The following is a 25,856-nucleotide window of genomic DNA, read 5'->3' on the forward strand; positions in this document are numbered from 1 at the left end:
CACAAAACCCAAAAATGTCCATACCATGATAAGCAGAATAAAGGAAAAAAAACATTTCATGTTTTTGCAACTATGGTAATAATTGATTTGGGCAACATCAGAAATAAATGCCTAAATTAATGGGTGAACCTACAAGGATATTTGTACAGCCTGAATGTATCTTCTCACAAGATATTAAAGGGTCAAATGATGAGTTTGGTGGAAACAAGGAAAAAGCCACATTAACCATATTATCCAATTTTATATCACTATTAATGGGACTAATTAGCAGCATGTGATTCCTGGTACAAAGTACTGAAATATCCCGAACACTTACAGTACTACAAAAAGGTATATATAACGTAATCAAAAAGAAACAGGACAAAAATCCTATTATTTACTTGACAATAATCAAAAGAGTTGTGGTTAATAGCTAATGGTCATTCAGGATATTGCCAGTTCCTCCTATATGACTTTTCTGATACATACCAACTTGCACTTTTCAAAGGGTCATATTCATAGCCTGTATTATCTGAGATGTCTAGTGTATGTGAATTACAAAAAGACCCAACCCTATAATGGCTCAGCACAGTTTTTTTCTTCCTTACAAAAGTCAGACTGCTAGAGGAGGCAGTTTTTCTACACAGCAATTTTTAAAAAACTTTTAACATTTATTCCTTTTTGAGAGACAGAAAAGGTGCCTTGTTGACCCTGAGGTAGCATGCTCTGTCTTATCCCCTGCAAGCTTAAGATAAACAGACGTGGTGCCTCATGCCTGCCGTAAACAACCATCTGCCCACCAGGACTTTGTTTTGGGTTGACCCAAACCCCAACACCGCATATCTTTAATACCCTCTTTTCCCTCACACCCTTGAGTTGATGTTGTTTCATTGCGTCTTTGTGCAAATTTATAAGCCTTCTGACCCTAGTAAAAGTGGAGCAAGGACCATAACTCGGGGCTCTTGTCTCCTCCCAGACATTAATCTCTCTCAAATTTTAATCCTGTGCCCACTCTCTTGCTGGACAAGAAAGAACTCCAGACCCAGAGTCTACAACAGGATTTATTTTAACACCAGCACCCACATTCTACTACATAGAATTTATTGTAGATTGATTTCCCAAATCCATTACCTTCATAAGATTTTTCATCTGGGTAATATAGTATAGGATCTCTACCACTCAATACATTTTCTTTTTTTATTATTTTTTCTTATTTTTATTTTTTAATTTTTTTCTTTTTTATTCTTTTAAAAAAAATTTTTTTTTACAAACCCTTGTGTCGAGGGCTGACTTTTTTTTTTTTTTAATATTTTTTTATTTATTTCTAGGAGAGAGAGAGAGAGACAGCGTGAGCAGGGGAGGGTCAGAGAGAGAGGGAGTCACAGACTGAAACAGGCTCCAGGCTCTGAGCTGGCAGTCAGCACAGAGCCCGACGCGGGGCTCGAACCCACGAAACGCGAGATCATGACCTAAGCGAAAGTCAAAGTCGGACGCTTAACCGACTAAGCCACCCAGGCGCCCCGAGGGCTGACTTTCAATAGATCACAGCGAGGGAGCTGCTCTGCTACATACGAAGCCCCGACCCAGAAGCAGGTCGTCTACGAATGGTTTAGCATTTTTTTATTATTTTTAAAAATGTTTTATTTATTTCTGAGAGAGAGAGAGAGAGGCAGCGTGAAAGGGGAAGGGCAGAGAGAGAGGGAGACACAGAATCAGAAGCAGGCTCCAGGCTCTGAGCTTAGCCACCAGCACAGAGCCCGACACAGGGTTTGAACCCATGAACCATGAGATGATGGCCATGAGATCATGACCTGAGCCGAAGTCGGATGCTTAGCCGACTGCGCTGCCTAGGCGCCCCTCAATGCATTTTCTATTCTCCAGAGAAGGTGGCTTTTGGTTGAGGTTATCACACATTTATTACTCTCCAGATTTTCTTCATTCTCTACTTAATGAGATTCAATCTTTTGACAAAAAAAAACCTTTCACATTGTTACTTCCTGCATTTCTCCACAATGGAAGTTTACTGAGGGTTGAATTTACAGTGCTTTCCTACATTCATTACCTCCACCAGCGGTTCTTTCCCACAGAGAATTCCCTGATGTGCAGTAAGGTCTAAAATTATACTTAGTATCTGAAAAACTCTCTATGTACATTTCAAGTCTCTTTCCAGTGTAAGTTCTTGCTTTAAACTGAATGTATGTTTTTCCAAATTTCCTATGTTCAAACCTAATCTCTAATGTGCTGGTATTTGGAACTGGCCTTTGAAAGATGGTAGTAATGACAGTAAAGCCTCCTGAACGGTATCTGTGTCCTTTATAAGAGGTCCAAAGTGCTCCCTTCCTCCTCATGAGGACAAAAGATGGCCATCTATGAACCCAGAAGTGGATGCTCACCAGAAAACAAAATCTGCAAGCACTTTGACATCTGGCTTTCCAGTTTCCAGAACTAAGAAATAAATGCTTGTTCTTTATACCACCCAGTCTAGGATATGTTTCTTACAGCTGCCTCAGCAGATTAAGACAGTTCTCTTATGAATAGCGAGGAACTTCCTGAGGAACATCCACATTCATTAGCTTAATAGGTTTTAGCCCCTTCTCTTGAGTTCTGCTATCTTTTCTTAGCCCTGACTTGTGGCTGAAAATTTCCCTGCATACATCATCTTTATACTTTCATCCTCTGAGTTCTTTCTGATGTTCTCAAAAGTATGATTTCTGGCTGAAAGCATTCCAAGACATTTATAGGGCTGTTTATGCTGTTTAAATTATCTGATGTAATACAATTATTTTGTCTAGATGTAAGTATTTCTAAATTCATTACATTCATGTTCAATTCCATGAGTTTTTTTATCCTGATGGTCAACTCCTGATGGAAATCTTCCCTATATCCATCACATTTATAGTTTCTCCCATGTGATGAAGGGGATCAGAATATGCCCTCTCCCCAAACATGCCACTTTGGCAGAAGTATTATTTTGAGCTGAAAGCAACTTAAAAACTGTAAAAAAATCTTTACACTCTCCCCATATCCACCTAAAGGCAGGGCATAAGTCTCCCTTTATGAAGGTGTTCCCAATCCCCTCTCCCAAAAGAAAAGAGATGGCACCAACTAATATCTGCATAAACATATCTTACTGAAATAACTTTTATCGTCCATTCATTTGCCCATATATTTACTTTCCCACAATTTACCACCACTAAAAGCTCAAAACCCTTTTCCTTTGTCTGGGACACTTCTCTGCAAATGTATAGTCCTTTTGTTAAAGTGGTAAATAAGCTCCAAGTCTGACTACCTCTTTGGGGTTTTCATTTCATTTCTGTGAGACTCCACCATGTATATATGAAATAAACTTTCTTTTCCTGTTAATGTCTTTAAATTTATACAGGCCCAGCCACTGAACCTGAGTAAAGCTATATTTCTTCCCCTTAGTTTTTACATCTGACAACCCACTGAAGATCTTCCCACATTACCACATTTATCAGACTTTTTGGAGTTTTTTAATGCTTTCATGAAGTTGAGACTCATTTCTGAAACTGTAATTCACCACATTCCCCTGTGCAATTAGTCTCATAAGGTTAGAAAGTTAAATTGGAAATGAAAACTTTCTCACATTAATTACACTCAGCATTTCATTACAGCATGCATTCTCTAATGTGCTATGAGGACCGATTTCCAAACAAAACTCTTCCCACACTCAACACATTCATAGGGTTTCTCCCCTGTGTGAGTTCTCTCATGTATTCTCAAGTAGTGTTTGTAGGTGAAAGCTCTCCCACATTCATTACATTCATATGGCTTCCCTTGTGTATGCTTCCTCAAGTGCATTCTGATGACTGACTCCAAGGTGAAAGTTTTCCCACATTCAACACATTCACTGAGTTTCTCCCCTGTGAGTTCTCTGATGTTCTCTGAGGCTTAACATGCAGGTGTAAGCTTTTCCACATTCATTACATTCAAAGGGATTTTCCCCTGTGTGACTTCTCTGTTTTATAAGGCTTGACTTCTGGGTGAAAGTCTTCCCACAGTCATTAGATTCATGAGGTTTCTCACCTGTGTGAGTTCTCTGCTGTACTTCAAGGCTTGACTTCCAGGTGTAAGTCAAGTGTACATTTAATACATTCATAGGGCTTCTCCTGTGTATGCCTCCCCTGATGTATTCTCAGCAATGACTTCCAGAGGAATATTTTCCCACATTCTATACATTTATGGGGTTTCCTCACTGTGCAGATTTTCTGATGCCCTCGGAGGTATGACATGCAGGTGTAGTAAGCTTTCCCACATTCATTACATTCATGTGGTTTTTCCCCAGTGTGACTTCTTTGATGTATTATAAGGCTTGACTTCTGGGTGTAAGCTTTCCCACATTCATTACATTTATAGAGTTTCTCCCCAGTGTGAGTTCTCTGATGTATTCTAAAGTGGTGTTTGTACATGAAAGCTCTCCCACATTCATTACATTCATATGGCTTCTCCTGTGTATGCCTCCTCCAGTGCATTCTTAGGATTGATTTCCAGACAAAAGTTTTTAACACATTCAATACATTCATAGGGTTTCTCTTCTGTGTGACTTCTCTGATGACCTCAGAGGAGTGACATGCAGGTGTAAGTTTTCCCACATTCATTCATGGGGTTTTTCCGCAGTGTGACTTCTCTGATGTATTACAAGGCTTGACTTCCAGGTGAAAGTCTTCCCAAACATTACATTCATGGGTTTTCTCCCCTATGTGAGTTCTCTTATGTATTTCAAGGTTTGACTTGTAGGTGTAAGCCTTTCCACATACATTACATTCATAGGGTTTCTCTCCTGTGTGAATTCTCTGATGTTTTCTCAGGAAAGACTTCCAGAGGAAGGTTTTTCCACATTCTATACATTCATAGGGTTTCTCTCCTGTGTGAATTCCCTGATGTACTCTGAGCCATGACATGCAGGTGTAAGCTTTTCCACATTCATTACATTCATAGGGTTTCTCCCTTGTGTGACTTCTCTGATGTACGATAAGGCTTGACTTCTGGATGAAACTCTTCCCACAGTCATTACATTCATAGGGCTTCTCCCCTGTGTGAGTTCTCTTATGTATTTCAAGGTTTGACTTGCAGGTGTAAGCCTTCCCACATACATTACATTCATAGGGTTTCTCTCCTGTGTGAATTCTCTGATGTGTTCTGAGGAATGACTTCCAGAGGAAGGCTTTTCCACATTCTATACATTCATAGGATTTCTCTCCTGTGTGAATTCTCTGATGTATTCCAAGGCTTGACTTCTGGGTGAAAGTTTTCCCACATTCATTACATTCATCAGATTTCTCCCCTTTGTGAGTTCTCTGGTGCCCTACTAAGGATGATTTCCTAGAAAAAGCTGTCCCACATTCATTACATTCATAGTGCTTCTCACTTGTGTGAGTTCTTTGATATACAATGAGGGATGAACTTCTAGAGAAGGGTTCTTGACATTCATTGCTCTCATACTGTTTTTGCCTTCTGGGAGTTTTCCAATGTATACTGAAAGCTGACTGAGAACTGAAGGTTTCCCTGTAAGTGTTATTATCACAAGACGTCTCTATTGTGTGAGTCTTCTCTGCAATAGCTAAATTGTAGTTTAAGTTTTTTCCACATTCAAAAAATTTCATTCCAGTGTGAGTTCTCTGATATTCTCTGAAATGTGCTTTTTGGCCTAAAGTTTTCTCTCCTGTTCTCTGACGTGAAGTAACCTTAGTGAAATTGTTCCCGGTTTTAATACATTCATCTTCATTAAATTCAGAGTGACTCTTCTCTATGCAAATACTTGGAGAGACAATGTTAGATTTATCACATAAGTTTTTTCCAAATTTATAAGATCCTCCTTTTACGTGGGCATTCTTACATTCAACGGAAGTTGCCTTATCATGGAAAGCACTATCATGTTCATTGTGTTCGAAAGACTGATCCAAAACCTGAAAAGTCTGATCCTGAATAAGTTCCTCCACATGACTAAAAGCTTGCAAATTTTTATTGTAATCAAGACATTTCTCTCCACTATTTGTTCTCTCATTTCTAGTATTGAAAGAAGATGCATTAAACTCACAAGCCTCTTCATTTGAGTAACTATGTGGGGCCAACAGATAGAGATCCAAGCATGTAAGAACATCAGTATCACATTTAGAGAGTATTTTTCTTGAAGGAAAAATGTCTATGCCCTGATGAACTGGTTTTTCTGAAAATTTATCTTGCTCTGTAGTTAATGCTTTCAAATTGTTGAGTAAGACTTGACAGAAATATTTGTGTTGGTTTTCATGGCTCTTCTCTAAAAGCTCAAGTTGGCAGTCTTCTAAAAATGAGAAAGTTAAAAATACCTTATGAAACTTAAAATTTTTATATAAGGACTTCTATACAAATGCCCTATTACGTTTTTGACATTTTTGTTTCTGGCTAAGTCTACCAACAACACAGTATATGATACAGTACATATTCACTTTCCTTCAGGGAGAGATTACTATAGTGGAAAAGTTGGGGGGGGGGGGCAGAACATGGAAGTGAGTATCATATGTATTTGGCATCTTATAATATGTAACTTTCAAACTTGGGAAGAGAAGTAGGTATAAAGAAAAGGAATGATGAATTGGGAATGTAAGGGTTTTAAGAGAGTTGGGTACTAGCAACAGGAAAATCAGAGAAGAGAATGAATTCAAAATGAAAATTTTAAAAATCATGCTCAAGGGTTTTATAGGGGTTCCAGCAGAGAAAGAGTCTGGATTAAGGATGCATCAGAATCTATTTCTTATACTATTAAATATATAGATTAAAATGGTAGGTGAGGCGCCTGGGTGGCTTACTCGGTTAAGCGTCCGACTTTCGCTTAGGTCATGATCTCGTGGTTCGTGGGTTCGAGCCCCGCGTGGGGCTCTGTGCTGACTGCCAGCTCGGAGCCTGGAGCCTATTTCAGAGTCTGTATCTCCCTCTCTCTCTGACCCTCCCCTGCTCATGCAGTCTCTCTCTCTCTAGCTCCTAGAAATAAATAAAAATATTAAAAAAAAATAAAATGGTAGGATACTCATTATGTAAGATACTTAATTTGGAGGGACTCCGTTTCCATTCCACATATCAACACCAAGAATTCATGGCACAAATTTCTTCTTTTCTCATTCTCAGAAACACAAATGCCCAAGAGAAAGTGTAAAAGGGACTGGAGGAAAAGACATTTTTTTTCACCTGGATTAGACTCAATGTTCTGTCCTGGCTCTGGTATTTTGGTTTATATTAGTTTGTTCAAAAGTAAACCTTTATTGATACCAAACCCAAAGTATCATCTTTTTCCCATGTACACTCATGTTCCTGAAACTAGTTTTAACCCTGTCCCATATTTAATTCGGCTTTCTATGCACTTTTCAACGTATCTAGTATAAAAATTGTGAGAACTTAAGAATCACATTTCAACCTGCTCTCTTAAATTATGGAAGTATCTCTTATATTTGCCTATCATTAAAAAACACTGTGTATATTGTGGAGGTTCCTCAGGAAACTAACAATAGAACTCCCCTATGACCCAGCAATAGCACTGCTAGGAATTTACCCAAGGGATACAGAAATGCTGAGGCATAGGAGCACATGTACCCCAATGTTCATAGCAGCACTCTCCACAATAGCTAAAACATGGAAAGAAACTAAGTGTCCATCATCGGACGAATGGATCAAGAAGATGTGGTTTATCTATACCATGGAATACTACATGGCAATGAGAAACAATGAAATCTGGCCATGTGTAGCAACATGGATGGACCTTGAGGGTGTTATGCTGAGTGAAATAAGTCAGGTAGAGAAGGACAAATATCATATGTTTGCAGGTATAGGAGGATTAGGAGGAACTTAACTGAGGAACAAGGGGGAGAAGAAGGGGGGAAATGGTGGGGGAAAGGGAGAGAGGCAAACCATGAGAGACACTTGAAGGCTGACAAAAACTGAGGACTGATGGATATAGGAGGGAGGGGGGATGGGCATGGAGGAGGGCACTTGTGGGGATTAGCACTGAGTGTTATGTGGAAACTAATTTGACAATAAACTATTTGTAAAAAAAAAAAAAACAAAACCCTAAAAAAAAAATACTGTGTATATATTTGATTATAACCATCATATGATGCTACCCATATTCTATGCATTGTCAGAACTTTGCTAAAAAACCTAAGATAGTCCATATATTTAAAAAATTAATTAAAAAATACAACCTAAGATGGTCCAGGAGCCGGGCTGAGGGGGTAGAGTGAGAGGAATGAAAGAGTTAAGAGGTATCTTTCTAGAAAACAAAATTTTACACCACCTGCATATATTTAGGAAGTTGAAATTATCACTCTACAATTTTACAAGACCACAATATTTTCTGCAATGTCTGATCAGAGTATCTTCCCCATTTAAGGAGGAAAACTAAAAAAACAATCTTACACTTGCCTTCATTCCTAATTCACACCACATTTCTGCCTTCACATGAGTCTTAATCTAGGTACCCTTCAGGGAAAATTGTAAAATATATTTGTATACTCAAATTAAAAAATTACCTACACATAAACCTAAAATACCACACACAGGATCTGTGTGCTGAACATCACAAAACACTAATGAAAGAAATAGACGTAAAGATCTAACCTTAGATCTAGGAAGATCTAAATAAATGGAGAAACCAGCTATGTTGTGGGCTGGAAGAGTCAATCTACTGAAGAAAATTTTCCCAAATTGTTCTATAGATTTAATTCATGTCCTACCAAAATTCCAGCAAGATTCATTAGATAGATAGATAGATAGATAGATAGATAGATAGATAGATAGATAATCTTGTTCTAAACTGTATGTAAAAAGGCAAAGAAACAATAGCTGAAAACATTTTGTCAAAGAACAATAAAGTCTATGATATGTTAGGCCTTATTAAGTAGCTACAGAATCAAGAGCATGGTACTGACAGAGAAATACAAACACAGATCAATGGAACAGAAAAGAAAACCAAAAATGTGACCAACACAGTCAAGGGAATTTTGACTGAGGTGTAAAAGCAATTCATTGGCAGTTTTTTTCAACAAATGGTAAACAACTGGACATCCATAAGCAAAAATATTAATATCACGGATTTAAGTATAAAGCATAAAACTATAAAACTTTTTAGAGGAAAAAATAAGTTTGAAACCCAGGGCTAGGCAAGGATTCTTAGACAGAAGAAACAATAATCCATTCTAAAAGAAATGCATTAAATATGCATTCTGTCAAAATTAAAAATGCTTGTACTATGAAACACCTTGTTAAAGGGATTAAAAGGCAAGATACAGACAGAAAAGATTTCCAAACCACATATCCAACAAGTTTTAGTTCTAAAAATTATTTAAAAATTATAAAATGGACAAAAGACAGAACAGTTATTTCCCTAAAGGGGCATATACATTAGCACATAAGCACAAGCACATAAAAAGCCATCCAACATTATTAGCCATTAGGGAAGCAGAAACTAAATATCACTACACAAGATATCACAATAAGAAATCACTACAAACCTACTGAAAGAGCTAAAAAACAGAAATAATAGCAAATGCTGGTGATGATACAGAAAAAAAAGTCTCTCTCATACACTGATGTTAAGAATGTAAATGCCTCTCCAGAAAATTGGTGGCAGTTATCTTTTTATACTAACATATACTTACCACATGAACCTGAAATTGCAGCCTTTGGGTACTTATCCCAGAGAAATGAAAATTATGTTCACACAAAAAACCTACATACAAATATCCACAGCTGCCTTATTTATAACAGGGAAATATTGGAAACAATCCAACTATCCTTCCATGGGTTAATGAAGAAACTTTGACACATCATACAATGGAGTACTGCTCTGCATTAAAACAGAATGAAATTGATACATGGTGGCGGGGGGGGGGGCGGGGGGGACGGTGCACCTGGGTGGCTCAGTCAGTTAAGCAACCAATTTCAGGTCAGGTCACGATCTCATGGCTTGTGAGTTCAAGCCCCGCGTCGGGCTCTACGCTGACAGCTCAGAGCCTGGAGCCTGCTTCAGATTCTATGTCTCCCTTTCTCTGTGCCCCTCCCCTGCTCATGCTCTGTCTATCTGAATAATAAAAATTAACAAAATTTTTTTAAATAAAAAAGAAATTGATACATGGAATAATTTAAATTTCAAATGGATTATGCTTGGTACAAAAAAGGAAATTCAAAAGGTTATATGATGCATGATTCCATTTATTTCTTGAAATGGCAAAACTATAGAAATGGAGAGATTAGTGGTTGCCAGGAGAGACAAAGGCAACCACTGGGGAGTGAGAGTGGGGGAATGTGAATACAAAAAGGTAGCACCAGAGTTTTTTTATGGTACTGTTCACTATTCTGTATCTTAATTGCGGCAGCAGTTACATAAACCTATTCATGGGTTATTACTGCATAGAGCTATATGTGTGCGAGTGTGTGCGCACACACACACGAATACAATTTATGAGAATAGTAAAAACTGAATAAGGTCAGAAGCATAATTAGCAGTAATGTATCAACATTAGTTTCCTGGTTTTGATACTCTACTACAGCTACCAGGATGTCACCACTGCAGGGAGGTGGTTGAAGGGTACACAAAGTATTTGCACTATTTTTGCTACTTCCTCTGATCTACATTATTTCAAATAAAAATTAAAGAATACTAGAATTAATCAGGTTTCTTTACTGTGTTACTGTTTTAAGAGTCCTATGGAAAGACAGACAAATTAGAAGAGACGCCACCTTGCCTTGTGTTGAATCTGTACATGTAAAATATTAATACAAATATTTTGGACATTGTATGCTAAGTAAATTTGTATAGATCTGTTAATGCCCTCCCTGTTCAAAGCATTCACAGAAAATTAAACAGAAACTTCTAACAGGTTTTCCTATATTTATCAGAGTGCTGACAATACTTTCCATAATATTAGGCAATAAAAGTACACTATGGTCAGTTATTTGTTATTATTTTCAGTGTTTCCTTGGCCAAAATTTTACTTATTTAAACCTCTAGTATCTTTTAAGTCAGTAATCTGGGAATGGATTTCAGACTTACTGAATCTCTTTACTTGATATTCATATACATTAATGGTATATTATGACATCAGGATTATCGCTGTATGACAAGAATTTCCCTCTATAAAATTTTATTTGTGCATTTTAATGAATCAAATGTAATATTCACTTTTTTGTAAAAAGGCTTACTATACTGTCATTAAGGCAAAAAGATATTTTGTCTTAAACTGTTCTTTAAAAACAGCTTTATTAGCTTTTACTATAACAGAAATAATCAAATTTCCTTCTCAGTGCATTATTCTTATTATAAGCCTATATCAGACTTTTCCCTTTTGAATTTTAGTAACAAATTAGCCACAGCCATTACAATTCTGATATCTAACAGTGGTTTCTGTTTAACTCTGATGCTTGCTCAAAAGCTCTGCTATAAACTAGGCCAGAAGAGTTTCTTTCACCAACAAAGGACAATCTCAGAACTCAGGAAAGACTGTGCTAAGTAATTCAAACTATTGACACCTCAATGAGAAGACTCTTACAAACAAGCTTTTGAGCTGACATCATTTAGAAAACTTCTGGTCAGTAAGGTACACTGAGTAAGAATTTACACTTTTTTTTAGTTAAGAAGCACATAATCTCTGGGTGCCTGGGTGGCTCAGTTGGCTAAGCATCTGACTCTTGATATGGACTCAGGTCATGACTTCATGGTCCTGAGATTGAGCCCCGTGTCAGGCTCCACACTCAGCATGGAGCCTGCTTAAGATTCTCTCCCTCTCTCTCTCTCTGCCCCTATCCCCCACTCACACTTTCTCTCAAAAAAAAAAAAAAACAAAAAAACAAACAAACCAAAACAACAACAGAAAACAAACCACAATTTCATGATTGGTATCCCAAGATCCAGATCCAGAATAATAATTACATGTAACTGAGGTGCCTGGGTGGCTCAGTCGGTTAAGCGTTAGACTTTGCCTCAGGTCATGATCTCACGGTTCGAGCCCCACGTCTGGCTCTGTGCTGACAGCTAGCTCAGAGCCTGGAGCTTGCTTCACATTCTGTATCTCCCTCTCTCTCTGACCCTCCTTTGCTCACGCTGTCTTTCTCTCTCTCTCAGAAAGAAATTTTTAAAAACATTAAAAAAAAAAAGGACTTACATTAACTGAATAATTACATGTTAATTACATATAACTGATGGGGGGAAATCATAACTTGGGGATCTGCATTTGGGATAGTGCTTTCAGCATGCATCAATATGAAAGAGCTCTCCTCTAACTGGCTTTAGAGTTAGTCCACAGTGCAATTAAAAAGTATTTATTTATATTACATACTAGAGTATAGAAGAATAAATCTTTTTAGTAGAATTCCAGAAAAGTACTCTTTCAGTAACTGTATGTTATTTAGCATAGAGTGTGTGAAAAGTGTCATTTTCTTGTGAAAAAGCCATGAAGCAGGTTGGAAGACTACAAAAAGGAGAAATTAAAGTAAGCTAAATTGTTGCATGATCATTTTATAGAAGGAGGGATCTTACCCAAAACTTATAATATGCAGTAATGAAAAAAACAGAGAGAGATCTTAACTTTGTGCCAGGCATGCTAAGCAACTTAATGAATTTATTTAAGAACTTGTATCGAAAACGGGGTGCCTGGGTGGCTCAGTCAGTTGAGTGTCTGACTCTAGCTCAGGTCATGATCTTGCTGTTCATGGGTTCAAGCCCTGCATTGGGCTCTGTTCTATATGTTGCCTGCCATGATGTCAGGCTTACATGAGCTAGACTCCTAAGTGTTATCCATCCATGTGACATTTTCCCACACATCATTTTTCATTATGTGTTTTTTTCTATACAAGTTCTTTTTTCTTTTAATTCTTTTTATGTTTTCTTTATTTTTGAGAGAGACCACGAGTGGGAGAAGGGCAGAGAGAGAGAGGGAGACACAGAATCTGAAGCAGGCTCCAGGCTCTGAGCTGGATTATATAAATCCTATGTTTATGTGCCATAGGTTATCTTGGTCACTTCAGAGCAAGATGAACTTGATGCATTATGTAAAAATTAACTTGAACTAAGAATAAAAATAACCAAGATGTTACAGTGCAGGGCTATAGTTTTGGGATATCATAGGGCAGTGAGAATATGAGAAGATTAAGTACAAAGGAAAACTAAAATGTCGGGAAGTGTTGAAAGATCAGTAGGAGAATGACAGAGATGAGCAATTCAGAAATTGAAAGTGATTTCTGGATAGGAGGATGGTAGGAAAAATATGAGAACATGACAGTAGGACAAAATTTATGGAAGAAGTTATGCAAGCAGGACAGTAGGACCAAATATTATGAAAGAAATGGAAAAGGAAGGATTTTTGAATTGTGAGGAAAAAATGAGACTTTGTTTGGCCATCTTGAGAACAAAGAATCCAAATCCATGACAGAGAAGTAAAGCTGTCCTGAGGTGGGACAAAGTCATCAGGATTAAGCAAAAAAACTTAAGTTATGGAAAAAGACAAGGCATGGAAAGAGTTATTATATGGGAAGAAGAGCAGAAAGAGCACAGACTGTTTAGAGACAGATGCTAAGTGATTAATGAATTTATTTAAGAACCTGTACAGAAAAAACATACAATGATGAAAAGTGGTACACGGAAAATGTCACATGGATGGATAACACTTAGAAGATTGTCTTGTTTAAGCCCTGACACTGTGGCAGACAACAGAAAGAAATACAAGAGGAGTTCGTTGTTGTGGACAAAATGACACAAAGACAAGACACACAAAAGACAGACACAGACACAACTCCAGCCGGAGGAACAATTCTACGCAAGCCCCCCTTGCGGTTTATTTTATACCCCAGTAACTGGATACAAACTGAAACCTACAAGATGCATTCCTTTACCAATTAAGGGCAAGTAGCCAAACACATTCCAAGGACAGGGGGGAGCAAAGGGAGGAAGCGACCACAACATGTTTACTAAGAGGCCTGCCTACAATTCCAGCCTCCTCCTAATTTCTAAGGAGGGCATGTTCCCTCGTGTGAGAGCAGATCATTAACCTTGGACATTGTGTGCAGGCCTCTTGGCAGAACGTCCTGTTTGCAGGCATGATCTGCCCAAGCAGAGAGTTCCGTGTGCAGGCACATCCCCGCGTCCCTAACCACTCTTTCTCGTAGTCACTGTCGGGCTCTCACAGTTCGTAATTTGACAGTCACTAAACTATAAGTACTTTAAATGTCATATATTAAGTATTATGTAATCCCTAGGTTTATGTGCCATAGGAGGAGAAAAAAATTGGGAATCAAAATTTGTTTACTCATAAATATCCATTAAATACCTATTCCATGCCTCATTATATTTGAAGCACTAAAGGTAACCAGGTCAGCAAATGTGAATAAGCTCTTAGAGAAGCACAGACAAAAGTGGAATTAAAACCAAAATGGGAATGATTTCAGGAATCGTGATTACTACTACCATCACAGAAAGCAGACAATGTATGGGAGAAAGAAGCAATCCCTGTGAAAATTTCAAAAGAGTTGATAAGTATGTAGAAGAAAAATAAAACAAGGAGAGATAACGGTTGCTTGAGATGAAGAATGTCATTATAAACAGGGTCATGAAGGTTCATATTAAGAAAGCAAATGACTTGATAATAAACTATTTAAGAAAAAAAAAAGAAAGCAAATGACAAGATCTGAACTCTTATAGAAATGAACACGTTTGTGAGGAATATATGTAGCAAGTATCCCTCCCACATTACTTTGTCCCTTTCCAATCTTCAAAAAATGAAAACTAAAACAAATACACTCTTCAGTATAAGTCTCTTCAGTATAAGTTAACAGAAGGCATATGTGAACTCTTATACAACCACTTTCTAGTGCATGGTTTATAACCTGCCTGCCTCCCAGAGACCTCACATATTCTTTCCTGGGCACAACTTCCTTCACAGCGAGAAGTCATTTCTCTTGAATATTCAACAAAAATCATTTCCTCATGTTTCTATATATATGAATGTGCAACTCTAAAAAGAATTAACTTTATATAAGTGGAATCATTAATTCTTTTGTTCAAAACTATGAGATTCATTCATGTACTTGCTTGGAGCTATAACTTGGAAAATTCCCTATGGTAATTTATTTACAACTTATTTCTTCAGTCATCTGTTTCTAGGCATTTGCTTTTCATTGCAGGGGGGGAAATCCTCACATTCTTCCTGGAGCACAGAAGCATACCTTTGTCAAGACAAGATAACTAGAAGCAAAGGTCTATCCATTCCAGAAGTGATTGTACTTGGAAACTAACTTAGTTTTATATGTCAACTATACCTCAATGAAAAATGTTTTAAAAAGTGATTACACTTATGTGAGGGGCAGGAGGCATGAGAAATATGTACCTTCTGTTTCAATTTTGCTGTGAACCTAGAATTGCTAAAACCTTAAAAAAAGTGATTGAACCGATTTCAAGCACATAGCAGTAGAGAAGGTACTTTGATATTTCACCTCCTCACTGACTCCCAATACTCCCAAACTTGGAATTTGTGCCAGTCTTATAAATAAATGTTTCGCGGAAGCACATCACAGTTCATTTGCATTTCTTTCACAACTGACAAGGTGGAGGTGAAATAGTCTCCCCATTAGGTAACATTTGAATTTCCACCTGAGAAGTTCCTTATTAAGTCTTCTACCCATTTTTCTGTTGGGTTGCCTGCCTTTTTCCTCAAAGACTTGCAAAATATCTTCTTATCTGAATATAGCCCTGTCTTGGTTCCAGATACCACAAATAGATTCTGCTACAGTGTGGTTTTTCTTTTCATGCTTTTTATGATGACAAGAAATTCTGAATTTTAATACAGCTTATGTCTTTCCCATATATTCAATGTTTTTTTGGTTTAAAATTTTCCCTATACAGAATAATAAAAATTTTCTTCTGTATTTCTAAATTACTTAGTTTTTCCTCATATAATTCAGACTTTAGTCCACCCAAAACTGACTTTTGTGGAAGGGTATAAAGCTGGGACAAAATGCCACTGTCACACTTTTCATAAATAGTTGTCCTTAAAATATGTAGTTGCTTCTATTCCATATTGCTATCTATTCTCTTTCAAAGGTCTATAATTATCTACACACCAGTGCCATTCTATACAGTTACAACAGATTTACAATTCTTTAATACCTATTAGAAAAGATCTCACACCATCCTGTCCTTCAAATGCATTTAAACAAATTGGTTAGAATAAAACAATTTAAAGGTCTTCCAACCTATGATCATGATATACCCATTTATCTCAGTTTTATTTCATGTTGCTGAAGGTTTTTAAATTTTCAATATTTGTATAGCCTAATTTCTAAATATGTTTGCATGCAACATATATATTTATTTATACATATATAAACATATATATGTATATTATTTATATAAATATATGTATAAATAAATAAATATTTATATATATTTCAAGGTATATATATCTTGAAAGATATATATAAATATGTTAATTAGCCTCATGTCCTAAAATATGCTATTTGTATCTTCTGGTGTAGGGTCAACAAACTTTCTCTGTAAAGGTGTGGATGGTAAATACTTTAGTCATTGTGGGTCACATGATCTCAGTCACAACTACTCAAGTCACTTTGTTGTACCACAACAGCAGACAAAACAATATGCAACAGATAGCTTACTTCCAAAACCTGCAGGCAAGTAGGTGGATTTAGCATAAGGAACATGATTTGCTAACTCATTTTCTAGAATCTCAGTTGCTGCCAATTTTATCTATTATGAAAGCTGAACAGTACATATAGGCCTATTACATCTAATGTGTTCCTAATTCTCCTCATATCTCTTGCAGTTTTGTTTTATGAATCTTGATAATTTAATTGGCACAAGGTATTTGCAGCCTTGGCATCTCCTTTCTAAATTAACTTATTTAGCTTTATTAAAGTTTTTGTCTTTTATTACTGTATGAATTTTTATATGACTCCAAATCTTTCTAGTAGTCCTATAACTTAAGCCTGTATTATAGTTTATGCATATTGGCTTGATGTTAAGTGTTTCATGTTATAAACTTTCCAAATTATTTTTAGGTGTATCTCTTTGATACAATCTCATAACATTTTTCCTTTTTGTTTTTAATGCTTATTTGTTTGAGAGAGAGAGAGGGCACACGTGCACACATGCACATGGGGGAGGGGCAGGAAGAGAGGGAGAGAGAGAATACCAAGCAGGCTCCGCACCTTCAGCACAGAGCTTGACGTGGAGTTTGATCCCACAAAGTGTTAAGATCATGACTTGAGCCGAAATCAAAAGTTGGACACTTAACCAACTGAGCCACTCAGGCACCCCCATATAATTTTTTCCTAATAGATTAACCTTCACCTATTTACAGTGATATGACAGATACATTCATCTAACTTTATGTTGTGCTGTTTACATGTTAATGTATACATACTTATTTTACAAAAAACCTTTTCAGTAGTCTCTTCTGCATATGATTAACTGTTTTCCATCTAATAAGAAAGGTCGTATTTTTGCATTTATAGTTCATTTACAGAACTTACATTATAAATCTCACACAACTCTTATTTATTAATTAGGCAATACCTAGTGATTCCCTACCACACAACTACTGATCAAATTAGTTTATCTCCTCTCTTTTCCCATCTTTGAAATCTTCCACTTTAGTTACCTTTATAACCTTACTTAGTATAAAATATGAAAAAAATGAAAATGATCACATGTATCCCTTATGTTACACCCTCCACACCCATATTTTACTGGATCTATTCATTTCTGAAATTCCAAAGGTGCTCACTGTTAACTATTCTTATTCTGGATTTAGTTTCCCAGGGATATCTTCTGCCAGTACTCTAAAACTCACCCAGGTAACTTCTGTTTAGAAATTCATCTTCTAATAACCATGAGTCTTCTCCTTGTTCCAACTTGAAGATTACTTCTGGTTTTTTAAAGCAATATCCTGTAAATGGGAAATATTTTAGGACATGGATTCACGGTAAGGGCTTTGATGATTCTGAATGTGAAGGAAGGTGCAGCTTTACAACTGGCATAGTAATGCTACCCACTTGACCCTTGCTTTAGGGAAGTAAATAAAATAGTATTTTCAGATGCTCAAAAAAGACCTCCTTAAATCCCTAAGTCACAAGCCTAAATAACATTGAATTCTAATAGCCCACGTTTATAGGATTTCAGAAAATCAAATGGAGATTTCTAAATTCTGGCCATGATGGAATAAAAGAAACTAACTTACCCTCCCCCACATGAAACAATTCAAAAGCAATACAAAATAAATGAAACTTTTAGATGCAGAGCAATAGGCAGTGCAGGTCAGGAATTCATGAGAAAAGGGAAAGAATGACACATATGCAGTGACTACCACATATCACAGCCCAGTAAGTTTCAACACAGAATAAAAATCAGCTGCAATGAGAAAGAGCTATGGACATCTACAAAAGGATCCCCTCCTTCCATTTTTGAATGAGTATTAACTTGAAGATGCATGTGAGGAAACTACTTGAGGTTGGATAATAATTATTAGAAAGAAGTAGAATGTAAAAAAAAATCACCAATGCCCACACAAAAATGGGAAATCTGTGTTTCCAGACTGGAAAGGCAAGGGATCCTCAATAAGATTCCTCATCAGAAACTGAACAGGTCAGAAGGCAGTGTGGGTGGTAGACCCAAACTACTCAAAGAAAAGGGTTATCAACTAACAATCCCATATCCAAGAAAACTCTCTAAGATACATGCCAAATAAAATATTCCCAAATAAGAAAAATTGAGATTTTGTTGCTTGCAGATCCACCTTACAAGACACACTGAAGTTCTCTTGACCGATTTCAAAGATAAGTATATAAAAACAATGCCTACATATATTTATTGCTGGGTTTCTAACATAGACAGATGTAATATGGACAATGATACCACATAATGGGAGAAGAATAAAGCTACATAGGAGTAACTTTTCTATATGACACTGAATGGTAAATTCAAGTGTATTTTGTAAGCCCTAAAGCTACTACTAAGGAAGTAAATTCTAAAACATACAATAAAAAAATTATTAAAGGAATTAAAATGTTACATTAAAAATATTCACATACCGCAAAACAGTAAAAAAAGGAATAGAAAATAACAAAAAAGACAAGAGACATACAGAAAACAAAATATAAAATGGCAAACAAAAATCCAACTTCATCAAATAAGAGCAATTAAATGTGAATTTAACAATCCAGACAAAAGACAGAGAATGTCAGACTAGATAACAAAAAAAAAAAAAAAAAAGGACAAGCTATAACTAACTATATGCTAAGGAGACACACATTAAAGATACAAAGATGTTCAAAATGAGGAGATGGAAAAGTTACTTCATACTTCATGCAAAGAGTAACCATAAGAAAGTGATTATATTTCAAAAATACATTTCTTGTAAAAGATTTTAAGTAATCTCTATGCCCAACATAGGGCTCAAATTTACAATCCTGGGATCAAGAGTTACCTGGTCTACTGACTGTGCCAGGCAGGTGCCCCAACCCCAAAAATAGACTTTAAGTTAAAAAATGTTACTAGAGATAATGAGAGACATTTTACAATGACAAAAGAGTATATCCATTAGGAAGATGGTATAGGAATTATAAACATATACACACCTCAGAATTGAGCCCAAAATATATAAAGTTAAAATGGACAAGTAAATGGAGAAGTAAGACAATTAAAGAATAATAGTTGGAGGGGCCCCTGGGTGGCTCAGTTGGTTAAGCGTCCGACTTTCGCTCAGGTCATGATCTCGCGGTTTGTGGGTTCAAGCCCTGCATCGGGTTCTGTGCTGGCAGCTCAGAGCCTGGAGCCTGTTTCAGATTTTGTGTCTCCCTCTCTCTCTGCCCTTCCCACGTTCATCTGTCTCAAAAATAACTAAACTATGAAAAAAATTTTTAAAGAAGAATAATAGTTGGAGCCTTCATTATCATACTTTCAATAATGAATAGAATAACTAGATAGAAAATCAATAAGGAGAGACAGGATATGAATAAATGACACTACAAACCAACTATACCTAATGAACACACATACCACACTCCACCCAACAGCAATAGAATCCAAGTTCTTCTAAAATGCACATGGAACACTAAGACAGGCCATTTATTAGGCTACAAAACAAACTTCAATAAATTTAAAAGTACAGAAATAGTACAGTTATCTTCTCTGATCCCAGTGGAATGAAATTAGAAATCAGTAACATGGGGCACTTGGGTGGCTTAGTTGGTTGAGCACCTGACTTTTTTATTTTTTATTTTTATTTTTTATTTTTGAGAGACAGAACACGACAGGGGAGGGGCAAAGAGAGGAGACACAGAATCCAAAGGAGGTTCCAGGCTCTGACCCATCAGCACAGAACCTGATGCGGGGCTCAAACCCATGAGCCATGAGATCAGGAACAGAGCCGAAGTCAGATACTTAACCGAATGAGCCGGCAAAGGTGCCCTGAGTTTCTGACTCTTGATCTCATCTCAGGTCTTGATCTCAGGGTCATGAGTTCAAGTCCTCAGTTGGGTTCCACACTGGGCATGGAGCCAACTTTAAAAAAAATCAGTAACAGAAATTTGAGAAATTCACAAATATGTGGAAATTGAACAAACACTACCCACATATTAAAGCCCATGCCCAGATGGCTTTACTACTGAAATCTACCAAACATTTAAAGAACTAATAAGAGGAGGGGAGGCAAGATGGCGGAGAAGTAGGAAGCACCGTACATTTCGCCAGCACTCATCTCTCAAACAGAGAAGGCCTGAAGTCGTAGGACACTGAGCCACAGGAGTTTGGGAGGAGAAAGAGACAGAGTACACTGGGAAGGAAACCTCATAAGTGTGTGAGTGCGAACTGGGGAAGATAAAAGCCAGACGGGACCAGAGACACGGAGGGAGGGGAGGGAACCCAGCTTGCCTGCAGCTGCGGTGAGTGATAAACCGGCGACTGGCAGCGAGCTGCCGCAAGTCCAGGGGAAAGGAAAGAAAGGCTGAGATTGCTCATAGAACCGTCCCTGGAGAAAGAAAAACCCTCGGCTTGGAAAGACAGTGTTTTTTTAGCTCTGGCTGGGGTGCTGACTTTAAACTAGGTGCCCTGGTCCCAGAAGGCACTAGGAAAAACTGAACTGCTGGGCGCCCGGCACCATCCATGGCAGTGGCGGCCTGGTGAACCAGCAGCAACGCCTGCGGAGGCGGTCCCGGTGCCGGGTGAAGCGGCAGTGGTGCGCACGACATCGGCCCACTAAAGCGGCGGTGGCGGCGACCTGGTGAAGTGCTGCCGGCACCCGGTGAAGAGGCGGCTGCGTGAGCAAAAAGTTGCCTGTGGAAGCAGCAGCGGCCGGTAAAGCGGTTGCGGCGGGGTGAGGTGACACGGACTCTGCGGACCTGAAGTAGCTACGATCCCCAGACGCACTCAGGTTGTATTGCTGCTTGACCCCAGCAGATCTGAGGCTGCGGCACTTCCCCACCCTCCACTCAACCCCTGGCAACAGGGAAGCAGCGACCAGCGGAACTGTTAATGGCAGGCTACCTCAAGAAACAAGCCAAAGTACACACGGAAGTGAGTCCAAAATACCACTACGAGTAGGAAAATAAAATAACCAAGGTCTCAACAAGAGGGACCAAGAGATACCATTCAAAGAACACTTTCTGAAAGGATAGGCCCTGGACAGTCAAAGAGTCTTCTTGGGTACAGAAGAGCTCACAGGTGCAAAGAGCATAACAAGTCTTTAAAGCTAACAAGAGACTGGGGCGCCTGGATGGCTTAGTTGGTTAAGCATCCGACTTTCACTTAGGTCATGATCTCGCGATTCGTGGGTTCGAGCCCCGTGTCGGGCTCTGTGCTGACTGCCAGCTCAGAGCCTGGAGCCTGTTTCAGAGTCTGTAACTCCCTCTCTCTCTGACCCTCCCCTGCTCACACTCTCTCTCTCTCTCTCCTAGAAATAAATAAAACATAAAAAAAAAAAAAACTAACAAGAGACTAACCAAAATGACAAAGTGAAAGAGCTGTCCTCCAAAGAAACTCCAAGAAGAATTGACAGCTAATGAACTGCTCAAAACAGATATAAGCAGCATAACTGAACAAGATTTAGAACAATAATCGTAAATTAATCGCTGGGCTTACAAAAAGCATAGAGGATCTTAAAGAAACTATGGCTACAACCAACATGGAGAACAAAAATAGGCATGATGAATTTAAAAATGCGATAAATGAAATACATAATAAACCGGAGGTGTCCAATGCACGGACTGAAGAGGCAGAAAAGAGAACAAGTGATTTAGAAGACACCATTATAGAAAAACAAGAAGCTGACAAAAAAAGAGACAAACTGATCCAGGAACATGAAAGAAGAGTTCGAGAACTCAGCGATACAGTCAAACGCAACAATATCAGTATCATAGGAATCAAAGAAGAGGAAGAGAGAGGGAAAGGTGCTGAAGGAGTCATGGAACAAATTATAGCAGAGAACTTCCCTGACCTGGGGAAGGAAGTAAATGTTGAAATACAAGAGACACAGAGAACTCCCCTTAGATGTAATTTGAACCGATCTTCTGCACGACATATCATAGTGAAAATGGCAAAATATAAGGACAAAGAGAGAATTTTGAAAGCAGCTAGGGAGGAAAAGGCCCTAGCATATAAAGGGAAACCTATCAGAGTGGTGACAGACCTATCTACTGAAACTTGGCAGGCCAGAAAGGAATGGCAGGAGATCTTCAATGTGATGAACAGAAAAAATATGCAGCCAAGAATCCTGTATCCAAGAAGCTTCTCATTCAAAATAGAAGGAAAGATAAAAGTCTTTCCAAATAAACAAAAATTGAAAGAATTTGTCACCACTAAGCCAGCCCTACAAGAAATCCTGAGGGGGACGCTCTGAGGGAAGTATTGCAAGGAATGAAGACACCAGAGACACCACCACAAGCATGAACGCCACAAAGGACACAATGACTCTAAACCCACATATTTCAATAATAATACTGAATGCAAATAGGCTGAATGCTCCAATCAAAAGACATAGGGTAGCAGAATGGATAAAAAAACAAAATCCATCTATTTGCTGACTACAAGAAACAAATTTTAGATTGGGAGATACCTTCAGATTAAAAGTAAGGGAATGGAGGAATATCTATCATGCTACAGGAAGTCAAAAGAAAGCTGGAGTAGCTATACTTATATCAGACAAACTGGACTTTAAATTAAAGACAATAACAAGGGATGAAGAAGGGCATTATATAATAATTACAGGGTCCATTCATCAGGAAGAACTAACTATCATAAATGTCTATGCACCGAATATAGGAGCACCTAAATATTTAAAACAATCACAAACAAAAACAAGTTTATAGATAAGAATGTGCTAATAGCAGGGGACTTTAATACTCTGCTTACAGCAATGGATAGGTCAACCAGACAGAAAATCACTAAAGAAACAATGGACTTGAATGACACAATGGACCAGATGGATCTGACAGATATATTTAGAACTCTGCATCCTGAGAGATGGATGCCAAGGAATTTACTTTCTTCTCAAGTGCGCATGGCACATTCTCCAAGATAGATCACATACTGGGACATAAAGCAGCCCTCAATAAATATAAAAGAATTGAGATCATACCAAGCACACTGTCAGATCATAAAGCTTTGAAACTTGAAATCAATCACAGGAAGAAGTCTGGAAAACCTCCAAAAACATGGAGGTTAAAGAACACCCTACTAAAGAATGAATGGGCCAATCAGGCAATTAGAGAAGAAATTAAAAAATATATGAAAACAAATGAAAATGAAAATACAACCATCCAAACTCTATGGGATGCAGCAAAGGCAGTCCTAAGAGGAAAGTACATTGCACTCCAGGCCTATTTCAAGAAATTAGAGAAAGTGCAAGTGCAAAATCTTAACAGTTCGCCTAAAGGAACTAGAGGCAGAGCAACAAGAGCACCCCAAACCCAGTAGAAGAAGAGAAACAGTAAAAATCAGAGTAGAAATAAACAACATAGAGACCAAAGAAACAATTGAACAGATCAATGAAACCGAGTTGGTTCTTTGAAAAAATCAACAAAATTGACAAACCTCTAGCCAGGCTTCTCAAAAAGAAAAGAGAGAGCACCCAAATAGACAAAATCATGAAAGAAAATGGACTGATTACAACCAACCCCTCAGAAATACAAGCAATTATCAGGGAATACTATGAAAAATTATATGCCAACAAAATGGACAACTTAGAAGAAATGGACAAATTCCTAAACACACACTCACTACCAAAATTCACACGGGAAGAAATAGAAAATCTGAACAGACCCATAACAAGTGAAGAAATCGAATCAGTGATCAAAAATCTCCCAACAAATAAAAGCCCTGGATCTGATGGCTTCCCAGGGGAGTTCTACCAGACATTTAAAATGGAATTAATACCAATTCTTCTCAAGCTATTCCAAAAAATAGAAATTGAAGGAAAACTTCCAGACTCATTTTATGAAGCCAGCATCACTCTGATTCCCAAGCCAGACAGAGATCCGGCAAAAAAAAAAGAGAACTACAGGCCAATATCTTTGATGAATACGGATGCAAAAATCCTCAACAAGATCCTTGCAAATCGAATCCAACAGCACATAAAAAGAATTATCCACCAAGATCAAGTAGGATTCATTCCTGGATTACAAGGCTGGTTCAACATTTGGAAATCAATCATTGTGATACATCACATCAACAAAAGAAAAGATAAACCATATGATCCTGTCAATAGATGCAGAAAAAACATTTGGCAAAATATAACATCCCTTCTTAATTAAGACTCTAGAGAAAGTCGGGATAGAAGGAACTTATTTAACCATCATAAAAGCCATCTATGAGAAACCTCAGCTAACATCATCCTCAATGGGGAAAATCTGAAAGCTTTCCCCCTGAGATCAAGAATACGACAGGGATGTCCACTCTCTCCACTGTTGTTTAACATAGTGCTGGAAGTCCTAGCATCAGCCATCAGACAACAAAAGGAAATCAAAGGCATCACAATCGGAAAAGAAGTCAAACTCTCACTTTTCGCAGATGACATGATACTCTACATAGAAAACCCAAAAGACTCCACCAGAAGCCTACTAGAACAGATCCAAGAATTCAGCCAAGTTGCAGGGTACAAAATCAACGTACAGAAATCAGTTGCACTTTTATACACCAACAATGAAGCAATAGAAAGAGAAATCAAGAAACTGATCCCATTCACAATTGCACAAAAAAACATAAAGTACCTAGAAATAAACCTAACCAAGGATATAAGAGATCTGTATGATGAAAACTATAGAAAACTTATGAAGGAAATTGAAGAAGACACAAAGAAATGGAAAAACATTCCATGCTCATGGATTGGAAGAATAAATATAGTTAAAATGTCATTACTACCCAAAGCAATCTACACTTTCAATGCAATTCCAGTCAAAATTGCACCAGCATACTTCTCAAAACTAGAACAAACTATCCAAAAATTTGTATGGAACCAAAAAAGACCCCGAATAGCCAAAGTAATACTAAAGAATAAAACCAAAACGGGAGGTATCACCATCCCAGACTTTAGCCTCTACTACAAAGCTGTCCTCATCAAGACAGTATGGTATTGGCACAAAAACAGACACACTGACCAATGGAACAGAATTGAGAACTCAGAAGTGAACCCAAAGTGTACAGCCAACTTGATCTTTGACAAAGCAGGAAAGAGTATCCAATGGAAAAACGACAGCCTCTTTAACAGATGGTGCTGGGAGAACTGGACAGCAACATGCAGAAGAATGAAACTACATCATTTTCTCACACCATACACAAAAATAAACTCAAAATGGATAAAGGACCTGAACGTGAGACAGGAAACCATCAAAAC

General features: G+C 37.7%; 1 pseudogene; it reads right to left on the reverse strand.

Moving 5' to 3' along the window:
• Window positions 1-3,597: 3,597 nt before the first annotated feature.
• The window catches only part of LOC120240823, a 42,529-nt pseudogene continuing 20,270 nt past the window's right edge, over window positions 3,598-25,856 (reverse strand).

The sequence above is a fragment of the Hyaena hyaena genome, unplaced genomic scaffold, assembly GCF_003009895.1.
Source record: "Hyaena hyaena isolate Hyena2069 unplaced genomic scaffold, ASM300989v1 scaffold_269, whole genome shotgun sequence".
Classification (NCBI taxonomy): domain Eukaryota; kingdom Metazoa; phylum Chordata; class Mammalia; order Carnivora; family Hyaenidae; genus Hyaena; species Hyaena hyaena.